The sequence below is a fragment of the Dipodomys ordii genome, unplaced genomic scaffold (assembly GCF_000151885.1).
Source record: "Dipodomys ordii isolate 6190 unplaced genomic scaffold, Dord_2.0 Scaffold126, whole genome shotgun sequence".
Classification (NCBI taxonomy): Eukaryota; Metazoa; Chordata; class Mammalia; order Rodentia; family Heteromyidae; genus Dipodomys; species Dipodomys ordii.
In genome coordinates, this window is record NW_012267342.1 from 2,100,520 (window position 1) to 2,114,655 (window position 14,136).

A 14,136-nucleotide genomic window follows, 5' to 3' on the forward strand; every position below is an offset into this window, starting at 1 on the left:
AGGTTTATTGGTCATGAATTGCTTTCATTTGTGCTTATCTCGGAAAGTCTTTATTCCTTTATGGATTCTAAATAACTTTGTGGGGGTATAGGAATATTGGTTTGGAGTTACATATTCTCAGTGCTTGAAATACATCCATATATTCCTATCTTTTAGGGTTATTGTTGTGATGTAATTCTAAGTTGACATTTTCTTTTACATCTTTCAGTGTTATTTCTTTGTTCTGTGGTCTTCACATGTTAATTACAGCATTGAATGTCCAAATATCTTTCCCTAGACATGGGAACTTTCCTGCTATAATTTTATTGAATATATGAATATATTTTTATGCCTTTAATTTGTATGTCAACTCCCTTTTTTTAAAACTAACCTTTCGGCTCAGATTTGAAAGTTGTAGTTACTTTATTTTTTCATTATTGCTCCCTGAATATAATATTGTTTGATGTCTTTCTTCTGATTTTCTTTCCTCTGCTTCATCTAGTCTATTGGTAATGTTTTCCACTGTTTTAAGTTTTTGATTTATTAAAGTTTTTATTTCCAATATTTCCTTTCTTTGTTTTTTTAAAAAACGTACCTTAGTTTATTTGTTGAATTTCTTATGAGTGTTACTGCCTTATGCAAAATGAATCACTTTCCTTACTTCATTTATTTGTTTGATTCCTTTTTGAAATCAATGATCCTGTAATTAATGATCTTAAATTCTTCAGCATTTCAACGATTTCAGTATTTTAGTTTAGTTATTGAGGTGATATAAGTTTGTAGAGGAGCCACATTGCCTTCCTTTTTCATATTTCTTGTGTTTCTATATTGTGATTTGTGCAGCAATGTTTGGGCTGCGTCTCTGCCAATATTTTCTCCCTTTACTTCCCTCTAAAGTGCATTTGCAGTTCATACTTCTCACCTAATTAGATCTGTATCCATATATCTGTCACAACTACTTTCCAGGATTCAGGTTTATTCCTGGGATGGTCCCTCAACCATTGGAGGGCAGGGCAAATGTTTGGAATTTGAAGATATAAAATACAGAGTCTTACTTTACTCATCTAAGAGATTCAACTGTAAGACTCTCCTCTGATAATTACCAAGCTGTTAAAGTAATTTAGTTTGAATTTTAGGAGAAAAGCAGAAGGAGATAAAGCTGCATTGTCACATTTCCTCAACTCTATATTCTGTTGTCTTGGTTCATTTTGTTGAAGAAGGGCTAATAATTGGTCCAACTTTGAGACCCAGATCTTACAACAGTTACCACTCTGTATTTAATGATATCCACTCCTGAGGTGAGATATTGTAATTTGACCTTCTTAATGTCACAAAGTAGTGTAATTTAAGTGCAATCATTTAACAATTCTTGATGAGTAAAACAAATCTGTTTATTCTTTCAACAGTGCAAACTTACCTGCAAATACTATCTGCAAATACTAAATATATTCTCTGTTGAGGCCTTACTTTTCTTTCTTGGATCACTTTAAATCCAGATCCACATAGGCAGCCTTCTTTTGGTCTCTATTGAAATTATCATCTCATCATCAGTATGGCCTTGTTTGCCAGCTCTATACTTACCCAGTCTTCAGTAGCCACTATTCCCTATTCTACCAAATTATTTTTCTTTGTAGGTATGTCTGTCTGACAGAATTTTTTTTTTTTTTTTTTGTCAGTCGTGGGGCTTGAACTCTTGGTTTGGGCACTATCTTCAGCTGTTCAGCTCAGGCAAGCACTCTACCATTTGAGCCACAGGGCCACTTCTGGTTTTCTAGTGGTTTATTTGAGATAAGAGTCTCAGGGAGTTTCCTACCCAGGCTGGCTTTGAACCGAGATCCTCAGCTCTCAGCCTCCTGAGTAGATAGGATTACAGGCGCGAGCCACTGGTGCCCAGCTGTCTGACATAAATTTATATGATGACTTCTACTTCACTTCAATTGAGATGAGATTGTTATATATGAGGATTGTTGTTTAAACACATGGAATAATTATGGCTAAACATATAATAGGCACACAATTTGTTAAATACATAACTGGTGACGATAAAACTGACATTTACATAAAGAAAAAAATAAGAGTAAAAAAGAAAAATAAAGAAAAAATGAGAAATTTCTGTAAGGATTGTTTTTAAATGCATGAAAGCTCTGGCATTGTGGTTATAAATTTTGTGATTTTTAAATAATTAATATTGCTTCCAGGAAATAAGAATTCTATTTTCTATAGGATTGCACTCAAATCTAATTATAGATTAGTATTTGTTTTAAAAAAATTGAATACTAAATATATCTAGTAAGAAAACACTTTTATTATCCATGCCAGCTTAATTTTAAGGCAGTGAAATGGAAGACTGTCATTTCAGTAAAGAACTTATTTTCAGTTGTGAGAGCAGAATACTTTGAATATTGAAATTGACTTTTGAAGATGGCTTTACTAGAAAATAATCTCTGTTTCCATACATTATGCAATTGCTTCTTGGTTGGAAGAAAAGTATGAAATAAAACTTAAAGAGGTAAGGCTGTTGTGTATGAATTGACATTTGACAAATACATCAGCAGGAGGGTCAATCAAGCCCAATATAAATGGTTCGTCTTGTAATACTGAATGCTTTCAAGATGACCTGATTAAGAAAATATTTTTTATGTATATTTAGAGCTTGCAGAGGGATTCTAAACTGCCATGAGTTTAGACAAATATTATCTTTAGTACATTGTATCTTTTGGCAAATCCACATGAATATTTTTCTAGAAATCTTAAGTTTGTGATTTGGCAGTAAAATGTTGGTTATCAAATTGATATTATCATGTGGCTTTTAATGTCATCAGAATTTTCTTTGGGAAACCCATAAAAACTCATTTTTTCTCACTATAAACCTTATCAGTTTTCTGCAAGGTCAGAGTACTAATGTTGAAGGGGATCTGCTTTGGGACAGAGATTCACCAAAGTGGCAATAAAGTTAAAAAAAATGCCATGTTGCACATTCCTAAGATTAGAAATTCTTTTTTGAATATGGAAAGTAATATATTGGTAGGTATTCTTAGTGCCTTTTAAAATAGATGAAATGAGTTTTATTCTTATAAATACATCATATTTTTTATTATTTTTGTGTTTTCTGACAGTTCTTATTTGTAAACTTTTAATGGGAGGTTTTTTTTTCTAGAAAATATGTATTTTTGAATGCATGGTTTAAATTACAATAAAATGGTTACGATGAAGCACAATTCCAGAAAAACAGTTGTATCTTGTTACTCTAAAATGAACTTGTTGTTTAGATTGTAAAATGTGTAAGTTTCTAGGATTAATTTAAAATTATGTCTCTCTTAGGTTTAAATGGCCACTGGTTATTAATGTTATATAATCTACATATTACAGATATATAAATATTGGAGAAATTTGAGTAGTTATATGATGAGACACTCTATTGAAATTGCAAGACTGTGTCTCTATTAATCAGATAAATATTTAGCCACTTCATTTTATTTGTTAACATGTGTAACACATATGGCTGATTATGAAATAAAATTTTTCCACTTCCTTAATGTAAGACACTTCAGAAATTATGTGTGAAACTACGAATTCTTTCAAATTTTATTAACCAAATTAAATATTGTCTCTCATTTCAAGATCTATACTTCATTATTTAAAGTGTAAATGAATCTTAACATCTTACCTGAACTTTAAAACTTTAGGGTTTGTCCTATTTTTCTGTGCAAAATAACATGAACACAAAATAAGCATTTATTTTGTAACCTACTCTGTTAAAGTACCTGCAACTTTCTTATATATAAAGGTCTTGATCTGTGTATAATTATTTAATAATTCAAACACATTTTAAAGTTAATTGAGAATTACTTTTATTTCATTCATTACACAAAATTATTTTCAAAACCATATTATAGTGCTGTAAATTGCTAAATCACCATTAGTTTTAACCCTTGATGATTAGTTTTTTAATAAGTTTTTTTTTATAGTACTAGTAGTTAGAGTAATTTGAGAATTACTTGCAAGCTGCTGTGAGGGAGTCAGTCTTCAGTAATTGGGAAGTAGTTGTTAATTCAAACAACTTGGCTTCTTTCTGTAAAGTTAAAAAATTTATAGTTTCTTGGAATTGAAGCAAAAAATAGTTAATGAAGAAACATATTCAATAAAGACAAGGTGAGCAATAAATGACGCACAATGGCAGCACCACTATGATTGTTTATATCTTCCTGTGTACATGTATACGTGAATATGCCTTTTATTTCATTTTATATTTCATATACTTCACATTGTTAATAGTGCAAACAATGTTTCATGCCAGTTACTATACCTTATTATTATTATTGTTATTAATTTTTTTGGTGGAGTGGTGTAGGAAAGAGAAACCCTATGCTTACCACTATCTTCCCTCCTTCCTTCCCTCCCTTCTTCCCTCCCTTCCCCCTCTCCCTCTCCCTCTTCCTCTGCCTCCCTCCTTGCCTCCCTCCCTCCTTCCTTCCTTCCTTCCTTCCTTCCTTCCTTCCTTCCTTCCTTCCTTCCTTCCTTCCTTCTTTTCCTTCTCTTCCCTCCTTCCTTCTTTCTCCTCCTCTTCCTCTTCTTCTTTTGCAATAAGGCTGTTTTCTATTATAAGTTAGTTTCACAGCCTTTATGATGTTTTTGACAGTTACGTAGATTTAAAGGAATATTACTTTGTGCATATGTCTGTATCTGAATTCTTTTATCTAAATTCAGAGATTAATATCTTTTATTCAGTAAATCTGACATATATATCACATCTGTGTGACATAATTATGACATCATAATTGGTGGAAGTGTTAATTAAAAAATAATCTCAAAAACAGTAGCTAGGATTACAGGTATGAGCCAGTGGTGCCTGTCTTGCCAACAACTTTTGATCCTTTGTAACATACAAGTATTCTGATAGATATGACATGTACTGTGGCACTTACAAAATCTGAAAAATGTAAAATAGTTTATCTGGTAATTTAAATTTAATTCTTACAAAAACAGTTTCGAAAATAGGTAGGTAAAGTGATATTAGAGCATTTAGCAAGAGGATTAAGACAAGAGAATAGATCTTACACACACACACACACACACATACACACACACACACACACACACACGATAGAGCCACAATTCCTAAGCAGCCTTGTTGTTTTGAACATACAGTTTGCAAAATGTGAAATTACATTCTGAAGAGATAAGCATGCAGAGTATGAGTTTGAATTGTTTGCAAAGAATACTCAGTGCTGTAGGCTCTCTGCTTCATTAGACAAAATATTTATATGATTGGAATGTTGCCTTGAAAAACTTGTTGATAAGAGATAATAGTGACAGACAAGGACTCCAAATAGATAAATGTCATAGGGCTAGCTCCAATCAGAATACTTTGAGATATTGCTACTTATCATTTAGTCATTGAAAGTGTGTCAGATGATAGGGGTAAGTATGTTTTCCTCTCCAGAAACTTTGGAGCATAATAGCCTTTCTACAAACTATATGCAATTTACTATGAAGACCTTTGCTCAAGTCCTCAAAAGTTATGACTTGGAAATTCTAGTATTAGCAATCTGATTCTTTTCCTTATAATAGTGAGTTGCTTATAATATGCCTCTTGTGACATTAAAAATAGTAATACAACTCTCATTATTACATCTGTTACTCTCAACTTTGCTCAGCCCTGGTTTAAACTGGATTGTAAGGCTTTAAAATTTTTATATTAAAAATCTCTAGACATCTAATTTTTCTATTGTTGGAATCTTATCAGCAACTATTTTACACCATCTGCAAGTCAGAATATTTATGAAAATATATGGTGACAAGAAAAAAGTGTTATAGTAGCAAGTTGAAGAAGATGTAGTACTAGAGCTGCTTATGCATTTCTGTGTTTAGCCTGAATTTGAAGATGAGAGAAGTAATACAAAAATGAAATACTCATATATTTATATGTTAATATTTGTTTTAGATGAACAAATCTGGTACTTTTTTCATACTTTGTTATTACTGCTTCAGAATCTTTTACTAAAGGTTGATTTTACTTGGTATAATACAAATATTAAGAACATTCAACTTTTAAACATATCTGCTTTTTCTATGGAAATTTATCTTTTGTCAAATGTTTACCTGATATGCTTTGGCCTTCTGTGTTAGGAGTGTGTGTGTGTGTGTGTGTGTGTGTGTGTGTGTGTGTGTATGTGTTGTTTCCCTTCACTGATGAGTCAGATTGAGTTGTGAGATTATGTTCTTTTCATTTTACACTGGAAGCTACTAAATCCAGAACTTTATACTCAGTGATACTTATTTCAACTTATCACATGAATGCCACCCATGTTTGCTTTGATTACTGTGCTTCAAATAGGATTTTGAGTATATTTTTGTGTTAGAGAAATATTGCTATTTTTGTTTCACAATTGACTAAAAACATGGTATGTGTGTCCAACTTGGAGATGGAAACTTCTCATTAACTTTTTATTCGATTAATTTCTATCAAGTTCTTACAAGTTGGTTGCACGAGATTGGTTAATGCCAGTATGGTAAAGAATCTGTTCTTCCTCTTACTCAAACTCATTTGTTGTATGCATTTGTAATTACCCTTCAAAAGCTAAGTTAAAGGTAAAGTTGGCCTTGAGTCAAAAGTAATATAATGTAATATAATAAATGTAATATAATGCTCTGTTCAATAAGAAATATCAGTTTAGTGATTTAACCAGTTGACTTTTAACAAGTCATAGATTTGGCTGTCTTTGTGTTGTATATTCTCACAGAGTCAGTCAAGATAGGAAAGATAGTTGCTGATGGCATGGAACATAGTTTCTAAACTCCTTAATAGGGCTGTTGTACAAACTGTTCTCCTTGGATGAAATGTATCAGTGAATATGCCACCGTTAAATTTAGTTATAGAATCTGTACATTAATATTAATTAGTAGTAGAAGGTAATTGTGGGTGCTATTGGATGAATTAGGAAGAAGTTGTTAAGACCATTATAAAAAATTTTAGGCTTGTTGACTTAACACATATGCATAGAATATGTTCTGTTTGCTGAGTCCTGGGGTATATGATAGAAGAAAGCAGATGTGTTTAATGTCCCCATAGAATTTAGTGTCCCATAGAATTTAGTGACATTCAATGGTCATTCATATAAATACATCCTTCATGTAATGACAGCAACAAAGAAATAGTACATGTTGTTTTGTGAAGGGGATGTAGACATTGATGATAACAGTAGTAAACCATCAGCTGAATTGAACAGAGCTATGTACCTGACTTACTTTCTACTCAAGCCTACTTTTCCTTCCATCTACTTTCTCTTTTTTGTTTTTACCCTCTTTCCCCTTGTCTTCTTCATTTCTTCTTCCCTCCCCCCCTTTCCTCCCTCCTTGGTCTTGAACTCAGGGCATCACTCACTTGCTCACCTTTTTTGGTCACTACTTAAGCCACGATTTCAGGTGTTTTTGCTAGTTAATTTATAGTTGATAGTGTCTGGAGGACTTTTCTGCCAAGGCTTGCTTTGACCTAAGATCCTCGGATCTCAGTCTAGTCAGTAGCGAGAAGTTAAATCTTTCTATTTTTTTTTCTTTTTTGTTGGTTGTGGGGCCTGAACTCTGGGCCTGGGCACTATCTCTCAGCTCTTCAGCTCATGGCTAGTGCTCTACCACTTGAGCCATAGTGTTACTTTCTGCTTCTGTGGTGCTGAGGAATCAAACCTCATGCCTGTAAGGCAAGCACTCTACCACTGAGCTACCTTCTCAGCCCTAAATCTTCCCTTTTTTTTTTGGTTTGTTATGGGGCTTGAACTCTGGGCCTGGGCATTGTCTCTCAGCTCTTCACCTCAAGGCTAGTTTCTACCACTTGAGCCACAGTGCCACTTCTGTTTTTCTGAGTCGTTTATTGGAGTTAAGAGTCTCATGCATGTGTTTCTAACGCATTTATAAGATTATCTCTTTGTTGCTTTGTATGTCCCTCCCCCACAGTATAACCCCTGCTTTCACTATATTTGATGTCAGTATAACTTGTGGAGGAGATGGGGAAAAACCAGTTGTTTAAGGATACAGGTGGACCTGTTGCAACAATGAGAAGTACAAGTTGTCATGTCCAAAACGAGCTTTACAATGTCGGTGTGGGGGGGGGGAAGGGGGAAGGAGAAGGATTGGGATTGGGGGGAAGGGATGTGAAGGGTAAACCAAAGGAGGAGGCTGCAATGCTTGGTAAGAAATGTATGCATTATCCTGCCCATGTAATTGTAACCCCTCTGTACAGTATGTTCACAAATAAAATTAAAAAAAAAAGAGTCTCAACAGCCTTTCCTGCCCAGGCTGGCTTTGAATGATAATCCTCAGATCTCAGCCTTCTGAGTAGTTAGGATTATAGGATTGAGCCACTGGCGCCTGGCCCTAAATCTTTCTTAATATAGGAACTTGAATACATTTTTTCCCCTCTATATTTCATAAGACCTTTTATTCTATTAAAAAGGTTGAAGTGAAGGATAAGGATTGTGGTTTGAGAGGAATGATGAGTATGCATTTAGTATTACTCCACTAAATTCACAAGAATCAGTTTTAGGTGATGGACATTGTTGATACTCTAGATTTCAAAACTGTTGGAAAGTATAGTTGGAATACTATATGTGGTCAATATACCTTTTCTATAGTGTCATGTGTATACACACATATATGTCCTATAAAATGAACCAGGATATGTAACATTTATGTGTTAATAATAAGCTTTTATATGTTAATAATTATTAAACATTTACATTTGGTCTTTATACTCCAAAGAGCAGAAAATGTTTTATGTAGTAAGATCATATGTGTGCAGTGAGGTTTGATGGGCCAGATGTATGAATATGAGGACCTTAAGTCCCTGTTTTTTTATTTATTTTTTAGTGCCAGTACTCTTTCTTTTTTTAGAAAAAGAAAATTAGTTAAATTGGATTCTAGTGGTTCACATCTGTAATTCTAGTTACTCAGGAAGCTGAGATCTAGAGGACTGAAATTGAAGGCCAGCTCTGATAGAAAAGACTAGACTACATTTCCAAAATAACTGGTAGAGTGCCCTGTTAGCAAATGTAAAGCTTTTAACTCAAACCCTAGTATTGGTTAAAACAATTAGTTAAACAATAGTGCTAGACCTTTTATTTCAACTATAGTTCTGTGATATACCTTAACTTCATTACTTGCTTATCTATCTTCAAATGGATCAACTAACCCAGTTTTTTTTCCACTGAGCTGCTTTACAACCCATTTCAAGAACTGAAACATTAGAGAAATGCCATCTCAAGAAAGCAAATGCATTATTTATGTTGTCAAACATTTATAAAATGCATGATTGTAGGGGTGAAGTATTTAAAAATGCCTTCTTTCTTAAATACAAGCCTGATTATTAAATGTGGAATGGGATCTCCAGATTGACAGTGAGGGAATTGAATTTTACCCTACTTCTACTTCTAAAATTAAAGTAAGATGATAGCTCAAAAAATATAAAACTACAGGTGATTTTCAAAATCCATAGATCTTGTAGATACTTTCTTAGGATATGAGACTTGTGTTGGCCTAGAATTTAGTTGCTTATCCTGTTTGTCCCATTTCATTAGTTATTGTTAACTTTTACTCTATCAGTAAGTTAAGGTGAACATTTCAATTTACATGAAAAACTTATTATTTCCTATACATTTGTGTCTCTGTGCCAGTAACAAAAAGAGCCAGTACTTGAGAAGGGAGTACAATAAAATGTGTTCAAATAAACTTTTTGCTTAATAAAGTAGACCTCAGGAATTAAGGGAAGTTATTCATAGGAAGTGCAGTGCTGCCTAACATTTATTAGCTCAGTCTTTGTTAAATGAAAGCAGTGTTACTTTAAAGACAGAATAAATCAACTTCCTGTATCCTCCTGATTTTCAATTCAGTTCTATGACAACCTTCTAATATCTAGTATGTACAGATCATGGGATAGCCCTCAGGAAAATGATGACATGATTTTTCACAGACCCATAGAGAAATAGAATATGAATATATAGAGTACTATACATACTGCACAGAATAGAAAGAAGGTTATATTGAAGAGTTCAGGGAAAGGCTTCATAACAATAATGACTCATGGGCAGAAATTTTAACAAAACCTCATCAAGTGGACACAAAGAGAAGGTTGGCTGAGGAGATGTAATGAAGCTCTAGAAGAGTAGAGCAGCTGTGTGAGTATGAGTACTTGATATAGCTACCAGGCAGTCTGGGATATGGAGCCCCAGAGACTACAGTGGGAGAAAGGGCCTGAAAACGAGTTTTAGTTGCCATTTATATGGCTTTGGATTTAGTTTTCAATTGATGGAGACATTGAAGATTTTTGAGCAGGTCCTTTCATGATCGGATTTCCGTTTTGAAAATATTTTTGTGATTGGCTTTTAGAGAATGATACAGTGGGAGCAAAACACTATGATAGTTAAAAGGGTTATGCAACACTTTGAGTGACATGATGCATTTTCTGGTGTAAAATTTTCTATTGATTCATAATTATGCACCATTTAAAAGTGTCAGCAAATTGAAAATATTTTTAGTATTCAGTGGAATTAACTCATTGCTATTTTTGTAGTTTGAAATTACTCAGTAAGTTAATAGCGATGAAGAGTTGAAAGAGGGTTGGTATTTTGTCAGTGAAATTGAACAAGTAGGCTTCTTACAAAAGTCTCATAGTTACAATTAGCTATATAATATGAAATGTAGAATTAAAATTTGAAAAATAAATTTATATATACATCAATTTATTTGTAGAGATTTTGTATATATGAAAATAACTGATATAGTGGATATTTAAGTTGCATTTGAGACTTGAATATCATAATTAAGAATTTACATTAATCCAAGTCATGGACCAAATCATATATATATATATATATATATATATTATATTTTGAAGTAGAAAGTTAAATCCCAAACCAAGAAAGAATAAGCATATTTATGTGAGATAATTAAACAGACACATATTCATATAAAATTGTTACTTTGCAAAAAACTTGTATTTAAAAGATCATTGCAGCTCATAATTGCAAAAGCACATTAAAATAGCTTTAAATTGTTTCCTCAATGATATAGCATCAGTAGCTTTCTACCAAAGCTGATTTGATGTATCGATCTTTAGTTCTTTGTCATTATGACTGGAAACAAAAGTCAGAGTTAAAGAAATAAGAACATCTGTAACATTGTAGAGACATTAAAATATTAGATTGCTCTATCTTTGAAATGTTTTGTAAGGTTTTGTTTCTGTTTAAGCATGTAGGGTAATATGCAGATAGTACCAAGCAAACTAATGTTTTTTAGTTTATAAAACTACAGCCAAATGATAGAATAATGGATGATTTTTATTAGGCTTTATCTGCAACTCAAACTAGGAAATAGATTTGTTCCTTAGAGTATGTCAGAGGAGATAGTGTTAAGATACGATTGTTAGTGTGTGTTATGGTAGACAATACTTTAGTCTTAAGATTTTGTTCAGTTGTTAAGAGTTATCGCTTGTTTATTTATATAGAAGAGTTTAGAAAGTACAACTTTTTAGCAGAATATATGTCTTCATCTTTTTTTTGGTATGATAATGGGATGCACTACTTTGAGGAATTTTTAAAAGAAATATTATTACTTCATATTCAGTGGGTTTTGTTAAGGGAATCATTGGTGACATGTCTCAAAGCAGACATCTTTTCATGCCTGTTTAATTATAATTCCAGTTATTTTAACAACCGGGGTTTCCCTGATGAATCATTAAGATAACTGAGTGGGCTGGAAGGCAATGCTAACTTTTCTCAATATTGCCTTATATTACTCTTCTGGTAACTAGCTGCTTTTAAAATATGGCCTAAGTATCAAAGGTGCCCTGTATCTTTTATATACATTTTTCTAATTTGAGGAGGGGAAGAGAAATAACAAAATGCTGAAACAAAGTTTCAGGTTGACCCATTGTAACAATGAGACAAGTCACTATGTTGAAAATGAACTTTACAACTTGGGGGTGGAGGGAGGAGTTGAGGAGGTGGGGAGGGAAGGGATAAAAGGGAAAAACAAAGGAGGGGGTAACAATGCTCAATAGGAAATGTACTCATTACCCTACTCATGTAACTGTAACCCCTCTGTACAATATATGCCATAGCAAATGATATCTTCATTATTGGGAAAAAAATTATGGCCTTTGTATGTTGGAGTCAGTGGGTGGAGGTGCAGAACAGAAGGATGGAAAAGGGTCAGTCAGACAATACCAGGTAAAACTCAAATGACTTGTTAGAAAGACTTACTCAAGGGCTGGGAAGGTGGCTCAGTGGTAGAGCATTTGCCTTGCATGCCTGAAGCCCTGGGTTTGATTCCTCACCACCACAGAAGCAAAAAGAAAAAAGCCGGAAGTGGTGCTGTGGCTCAAGTGATAGAGCATTATCCCTGAGCTAAAGAGCTGAGGGACAGCACCCAGGCCTAGAGTTCAGGCCCCACGACCAGACCCCCCCCCCAAATAAAAAGAAAGGCCTACTCAAAATTCACTTTTCCCAACTTTAAGTCATCTAGGTTTTAAGATCATTTTTCTCAGTCAGTCTCAAATGTAAAAATACTGTATGCAGGTAAATAGAAAACTTATTTTCAGTAACTGAAAGTTTAAGGTATCAGGTATATTGAGATTTTTCTGTGAGATTAGTCTCATATGTGTTGGATTAAAATTTAAAATCATTATTACTAAAACAGTTAAGTTCCTGTAACTAATAGCAAAAGGTATATATTGACTATATTAGCACAAGAGTTCCTGTGTTTAAATTATTATTGGTATTTTGTTGGAAAATTATTTTAATACCATAGTTAAATGAGTTGACATTAAATATAAAAATGAATTATGCATTTCTGTTAAAAGGGTTTTTTAAAATTGTCATATAGCATGTGTACTTAGCATATGTTTTTCAACCAATCAGTAAATGGAACACTGTAGAATTCCTGTGTTCTGTTAAAATATTTTTTTCAATTGCCACAGAAATAGTAGCTGCAAGAGGAGGTAGACAAAAATATAGTTCACCTTGAAACTGATCATGGCTCAGGGAATAAAGAAATCGGGTCAAGCCTAAAATAAATTCAGGTATAATGACAAAGTATTTTAATAACATTTCAAAAATATTCACAGAATTGGTTTCAGGCTACTTTTGTTCTCTCTTACCAACATTATTAATTTTTAATTGAGATGATGCTAATGGCACTTTTTCATTTTGGTCAAAATATGTTTATTTATATAATACTATTCTGATTTTTTTCATTCTATCCTTTTGTACTCCTATTAATTGTAAATATAAACTTTTGTAAGGAAGGTGATTCACAAATAGATCGGTTAGCCCTTTGATGATCCTTAGAAATAGAATTTGAAAAGATATAAAAATTTCTATGTCACAGTACCATTTTGATTCATTTTATATTGCCAGATTTAATGGCTAGCACTTAACTATGTATCATTAAATCATAGTATTGATAATGAATTAAACTTTCATGAAATTTTAATAGTATAGTAGACTGTCCGTTTATCTGCTATCCTTTGAGAATAAAATGTGCTGAAGAAATGAGTTTTCTTTAACTGACTATGGAGCTTACTGGTTTAAGCAGAAAAACCTAAAAGTCACTAAATTGTATCTGAACATTTTATGTTCTTTAAGGTATTCTTAGTGCCATGTAGTTAAACCATGGTGTTTCTGCTTGGTATTTATTGTACAACCTATTATATATATTTAAATATATACGTGTATATATTTAAATATATATACATATATATGTATATATATAAATGGCACACTTCTGATTCTGATAAGTTACTTGATTTCCAGTTGATGGTAGTACTTGTGACAAAGCTTTAACCAAGTCATACACTCAGGCACCTATGATATATGATCCTATGTATGCTTATCAATATCTTTTGTCACACAAGTAGCCATAGTATCGTTCCCTCAAGAAGACCTTGTCTTTGCTTTAGAGTTTTCCCTTTTAACATGAAAATACTATTACTGGTCCTTTCAAGTACTTTTTCCTTGCTTACCATTGTTAGTGATTCAAAAATGTTTGTATTCATTCTGCATACTTGTAAGGCTCTTGTGTTATCAGGACATCTGTCTGCAGTTTTCTCTAGTATTGAAAGCAAATAGTGCTCTGCCTTTTCATTTTACACTGTTAAAGCAAAGTGAT

At 32.9% G+C, this 14,136-nt stretch overlaps 1 protein-coding gene across 2 annotated transcripts in view; it reads left to right on the top strand.

Moving 5' to 3' along the window:
• The window catches only part of Gtdc1 (glycosyltransferase-like domain containing 1), a 286,433-nt gene that overhangs the window by 12,038 nt on the left and 260,259 nt on the right, over positions 1-14,136 (top strand). The window lies entirely within an intron of this gene.